Source organism: Capsicum annuum, chromosome 2, assembly GCF_002878395.1.
Source record: "Capsicum annuum cultivar UCD-10X-F1 chromosome 2, UCD10Xv1.1, whole genome shotgun sequence".
Classification (NCBI taxonomy): Eukaryota; Viridiplantae; Streptophyta; class Magnoliopsida; order Solanales; family Solanaceae; genus Capsicum; species Capsicum annuum.
The window spans coordinates 14,442,614-14,449,213 of NC_061112.1; the positions used below are offsets into that span (position 1 = coordinate 14,442,614).

At 39.3% G+C, this 6,600-nt stretch overlaps 1 non-coding gene across 1 annotated transcript; it reads right to left on the minus strand.

Moving 5' to 3' along the window:
• Positions 1-1,221: 1,221 nt before the first annotated feature.
• On the minus strand, positions 1,222-1,328 carry LOC124896420. Its single transcript, XR_007052783.1, has one exon. It is a non-coding gene; the product is annotated as a small nucleolar RNA R71 (small nucleolar RNA).
• Between the last annotated feature and the right edge of the window lie 5,272 nt (positions 1,329-6,600).

Consider the following 6,600-nt stretch of genomic DNA (forward strand, 5'->3'; position numbering starts at 1 on the left):
TCCAAGGATTAGGGTTTGATATGATGCTAGGTGTTTAACGGATTCAAAGAGTAGTAGAACATCTTGAAATTCTGTGGTTTTAACTGAAATCTAGTGGTTGCAAACATTAGATTATGCCTTAGGTTTTATTTGCTTCTAACGGAGAAATAGACTAGAGGATGAGAATTATCAATAAGGACTCAGAAGCTACCAACCTTCTGTTTAATGATTAATACCGTAACTGGATTAATCTACCGGAGATAACATCTGATTGGATATAGATAAATTATCTAAGTTTGAGAGAATTAGATAATAAATTGTCTGGTAAAGTCGAGAGATAAGTCAGATAGTATCATAGTCAGGGATATTCTATTGTTCTACTTATTCTGAGGATCTCTAGCATTACCTGGTATCTTTCAATACCATAAACCTTTGGTGATCATAACCCTAGTTTCCCATTTATATTGATAACAACTCTAAAAATTCAGAAAGTGAAGATTGATATATTGTGAACTTTAACCCCCAACTTTTGGAAATGATAAACTACCAGTAAAGTATTTCATAAATAAATTAACATTCACACCATATTCCCTGTGGGATTCGACCCCAACCTAGTTGCGTTTTATATTGACAACTATCGCTTACACCCATTCAAGAGTGTAATTTGAGTGTTATCAAAAATTGCGTCGTTGCCGGGGAATACGGTTGTAGACTGACAATTTTGTGTGCAAAAATTTGCTGATAGTTAAGTTTCCTTGATTTACGCTCAGTTGTTGTGTTTTTTATTTACAGGATATTTACTTTAAGTTACACTAAGAAATACCTAATCCGAAACTCCATCACATAAGCAGAATGGCAGAACGACCACTGTGGTATGAGGCTGAAGAGGATGATGATGTGGATGGAGCAGGTGCAACGGGTGCGATCATTCCACCATCGTTGGCACCAGGAGAAAATTTTAATATTACAAGCATAGTGATCCATCTTTTAAATATGAAAGAGTTGTTTGAAGGCCTTTCTGAAGATGACCCCAATCTTCTTCTGGTGAATTTTGTCACCATTTGCAAATTCTTTGATAACTCGGGGGTGAGCCAGAGCGCTATCCGATTGAGGTTGTTCCTATTTTCTCTGTCTGGCGAGGCAACATTATGGCTAAATAAGTTGACGCCTGATTCTCTAACCAACTAGAGGTAGTTGAGAGGAGCTTTCCTAGAAATGTTTTTTCCGCCGTCTAGGAGGATACAGTTGAGGGATGAGATCAACAATTTTAGGCAACTCCCAAATGAGGCTTTGAATGAAACTTGGGAGAGGTTCAAGAAGAAGCTGGCACAATGTCCAAATCATGACATGACGGACATACATCTGATGGAGACTCTGAATAGAGCTTTTAACTCTGTGACAAGGCTAATGTTAGACAACACTACTAGAGGATCATTTGTTACTCTTGCATTTCAAGATACTGCTAACATATTAAATAGGATGACCAAATTAAGTCAGGCTTGGTACACCAGTGATTCTATGGTGACAATTCCAACTGTACCTGTTGGAATGAAGGAGGAACAGTGAAAAGGGAATGAGGAAAATGATCAAGACATGCCCCATCTAAAGACTCAAATGGACCTGCTCACCAAGCACTTAATATCAAGAAGGACGGAACAGGTAAAAGCTGTAATGACTTAGGACCGTGATAATATGGAGACTGAAGAAGAAGTCAACTATTTTACTAATCAGGTGGGTTTTCGAGGCAATAGCCTAGGTAATCAAGATCGGAATGGGAATGACAATCCTAATTATAAAGACAGGGAGCAAGAAAAGAGGAGATGCATCAACGGTAGAAATGGGTTGTATGTTCGTGCAGGACATCAAAAAGTTATTGTAACTAGTTAGGGAAAGTGTTTGATGGAATATATGATAAAAGAACTATTGAAGGGAGTAGAGGCTACTAATGCAAGCGTAGCCAGTATGAGGAGTGAATTTTTGACTATGAGCCAGCTGGTTAGTTCATATTTAACTTCTATCCAGTAGTTAGAGCAACAGATGAGTCAACTATCCTCAGCACTAAACCAGGGAATAAGTGGTACTTCACTTGCTCAAGCAACTCAGAATTAGAAGACTGATAATTCATATCAAGCAATCACCACTAGGAGTGGTAAGATTTTATCTAGCCTGGCTGTCGAAAAATCTGGGAATATTAAGGAAATTATAGATGAACCAGCAAAACAACATCCATGGGAGTTAGAGAAACTGAATAGTTCTATTGACTTGTCAGATAAGGAGAAAGAGAAGGAAGTGGTGTTGAAACCCATGTCATGGCCCCCACCTCTCTTTCCTCAACGGCAGAGAAAGAAGGCAGATGATGTAAAGTTCAGTAAGTTCCTGGCAATGCTCAAGCAATTGACTATAAATATGCCTTTGATCGAGACCCTTGAGCAAATATCAGGGCATGCAAAATTTATGAAAGATCTTGTGACCAAGAAACGAGCAGTGAGTTGCGAACTGGAAGCATACCTCCACCACTGTAGTGCTATTTCCACAGGGACCTTGACGCAAAATAAGTCGGATCTAGGTACAGTCACTATTTCCTGCACAATTGGAACTATAGAATTCACCAAACCACTATATGATCTAGGAGCAAGTGTTAACTTCATGCCATTAACTATCTATAATAAATTAGGTTTGGGAAATCCCACACCGACCAATATGAGGCTGGTAATGGCCGACAAATTAGTAAAGCGACCTATTAGCATTTTGTATGATGTGCTGGACAAGGTCTCTAATTTTATATTCCCTGCAGACTTCATCATTTTGGACTGTGAGGTGTACTTCGAGCTGCCCATAATCCTGGGTCGACCTGTCCTCACAATTGGAAGTGTATTGATCGATTTGAGAGAGAATGAGCTCTTATTCAAGGTGAATGATGAAGAGGTACGGTTTAACGTGGGCAAATCAATGAAATAGCATGAGGAACTATGAAAGTGAAGATCTTATTATCAAGCCCTTAGCAGTGGTTATGATGAACTATGAAAGTGAAGGCATTTAGAAGTATAAAGAGATAGTTTATGCCCTGACCGGCCTGGGCTCGTATTCTTATGCTGCTAAAAATATTGAACTTGATCTGGCTAATTGACCAACACAACCAGCTAAGCCATCCATTGAAGAACCTTCGATGTTGGAATTGAAGGAGCTGCCTGGTCACTTACGATATGTATTTCTTGGAAAAGGGAACATGCTACCTGTTATTATTGTAGCCAATTTGGAAGAATGATAGGTAACTGCACTTATTTCAGTACTTTAGAAGCACAAGAGAGCAATCGAATGAACCATCGCAGACATTATTGACATTCCTCCTGGCATCTGTACGCACAAAATCCAACTAGAAGAAGACTATACTTATTCCATTGAGCATCAGCGTCGTCTTAACCCACTAATGCAAGAAATGGTTAAAAAGGAGATTACTAACTGGTTGGATGCAGGAGTAATATACCCTATTTTGACAGCAAGTGGGTGAGTCCAGTTCAATGTGTGCCCAAGAAAGGTGGTATGACAGTGGTTGCTAATGAGAAGAATGAGCTGATTCCACTCAGGCCAGTGACCGGGTGGAGAGTCTGCATGAACTACCGTAAGTTGAACTCTTAGACGCTGAAGGACCATTTTCCAATGCCTTTCATGGACCAGATGCTTGATTGATTGGCTGGCAGAGGGTGGTATTGCTTCCTGGATGGTTATTCTGGGTATAACCAAATTTGCATTGCTCTGAAAGATCAAGAGAAGACGACGTTCACATGCCCATATGGCATATTTCCGTTTAAGAGGATGCCATTTGGGCTATGCAATGACCTGCCACCTTTTAATGGTGCATGATGTCTATATTCTCTGACATGGTAGAAGAAACCATAAATGTATTCATGGATGATTTCTTATTGGTAAGTGATTCATTCGAAATGTGTCTGGAGAATCTGAATGTGGCCTTGCTAAGATGTGTTGAATTTAATATAGTTCTTAACTAGGAAAAATACCATTTTATGGTAAAAGAGGGTATTGTGCTGGGCCACAAAATTTTTGAAAAAGGGATTGAAGTTGATCGAGCAAAGGTTGAAGTTATCGAGAAATTACCACCCCCCATTTTAGTAAAGGGAGTGTGTAGTTTTCTTGGTCATGCAGGATTCTATCGAAGATTCATAAAAGACTTCTGAATAGTTGTAACTCCACTTTGCAAGTTGTTGGAGAAGAAAGTTAAATTTCTCTTCGATGATAAGTGCTTGAAGGTATTTGAATTCCTTAAAAAGAAGCTGGCGAAAGCCCCCATTGTTATTGCACCTAACTGGGCCAAACCATTTCAAATAATGTGTGATGTAAGTGGTGTTGCGCTAGGAGCTGTATTGGGACAAAAGAGGGATAAATTGTTTCACCCGATATATTATGTCAGCAAGCACTAAATGGAACACAAAAGAATTACACAGTAACCGAACAGGAATTGCTAGCCGTGGTGTATGTTTTTGAGAAATTCAAGTCTTATCTACTTGGAACTAAAGTTGTAGTCCATACAGACCATGCTGCCTTGTGGTACTTAATGTCCAAGAAGGATGCTAAACCAAGGCTTATTAGATGGGTGTTACTACAGCAAGAGTTTGATTTCATAGTCAAAGATAGAAAAAGTTGTGAAAACCAGGTTACAGATCATCTATCTAGAATGGAAGGTGGACGGGAAGTTAGTGATGAAACAAAGATAAATGATGTGTTTCCAAATGAGGAGATCCTGTCAACTGTTGTGGAAACATTTCCTTGGTACTCTGATTATGCAAATTATGTTATGAGTGAGCTCTTCCCAGAACACCTTTCGTTCCACTAAAGGAAGAAGTTTTTGGATGATGTAACACATTATTTCTGCAATGAGCCTTATCTTTTCAGGTGATGTACAGAAAATATCATATGGAGATGCATGCCTGAAGTAGATATATGATGTATACTGGAGGCATGTCATGCTTCCCCAGTTGGGGGTCACCATGCAGGTGATCGAGCAGCCAGGAAGGTACTGTAGAGTGGCTATTATTGGCCAACATTATTTAAAGATGCCCATAAGTTTGTGCAGGAATGTGATCAGTGTCAAAGAGAGGGATCGATATCTAAACGGTATGAAATGCCCTTAACTAAGATGCTTGAAGTGGAGTTATTTGATATATGAGGTATTCACTTCATGGGTCCATTTGTAAGTTCATACGGGATGAAGTACATTCTGATTGCTGTTGATTATGTGTCCAAGTGGGTTGAAGCTGTCGTATTGGCTGACAATGAGGGAAAGAGAGTCATTCTATTTCTCAAGAAGAACATCTTCTCTCGCTTCGGAGTACCAAGTACTATCATAAGCGATGGAGGATCTCACTTTTGCAACAAACTATTTCAAGCAGCTCTGGCAAAGTATGGTGTAAAATACCACAGAGTGACTACTCCATATCACCCGCAAACTAGTGGGCAAGTGGAGGTGTCGAATCATGAAGTGAAGGCCATCCTATCCAAGACAGTGAATGCTAGCCAAAAAGACTAGTCACAAAAACTTGATGATGCCTCGTGGGCATACCGAACTGCTTTTAAGACACCTATCGGAATGTCACCATTTCAACTGGTCTAAGGAAAAGTTTGCCATTTGCCAATAAAGCTGGAGCACAAGGCCTTATGGGCACTCAAGAAGTTGAATCTGAACTAGAAGGAGGCGATAGAAATAAGATTAAAGCAACTGAATGAGATAGATAAATTTCATCTTAGGGCATACGAGCGAGCATATTTGTATAAAGAAAAAATAAAAAAGTACCATGATTGGAAGATAGAGAAACGAGAGTTCAAAAGAGGGGACTTGGTACTTCTGTTTAATTCTAGGCTTAAATTTTTTCCAGGAAAGCTAAAATCTAAGTGGTCAGGACCTTTTAAGGTAAGCCAAGTCCACTCCTCTGGAGTAGTGGAACTTGAAAACAAAGATGGTAGTACCTTCAAGGTAAATGGGCTACAGGTAATGCTTTACATTGGACCAGAAAAATCAGTGAAAAGCGTCACCATTATTTCTTTCGATGAAGTCTAAGGTAATCGAGCCACCTGTGTTGTGACGCGACGTTAAGTCAAACCCTGTAAGGGAGGCAACCCATGAGTCCTGAGAATAACCCACTCCAAGTATAACCTAACCCTTAGTTTCATTTTTTTTTATTTTAAGTTGAGGGTATGGAGGTGTATTATCGTTGTACTAATTGTGTTAGTAACTAGGAGAAGTACTTATACTTGAAGCAGTCTACATGCTTGATGAATTTTTGAGCACCTCCCCATTGGTTTGATTGCATGACTGTGTGAACTACATTAAATTATTACCATGTGTGAATCTTTTTGTGGAATTAGTTCTAGTAACTTGACAATCACTGCCAAACATTTGCATGAAATGGATGAGTAGTAGCCGGTAATATGATTATATGCCAAGTGTGTGTAAGGCTTTACTAAGTTCCCTTTGTATTTCCTAATCTAGAATTTTCCTTGTTCGTCTTACCGTAGTTGAAGGATAGGATTTAGGAAAGGATCATAGGCCATTTTTGAATTTCAGCCACTTTTAGCCTAAATGACCTTCCCTGTAATAGATTATACCCC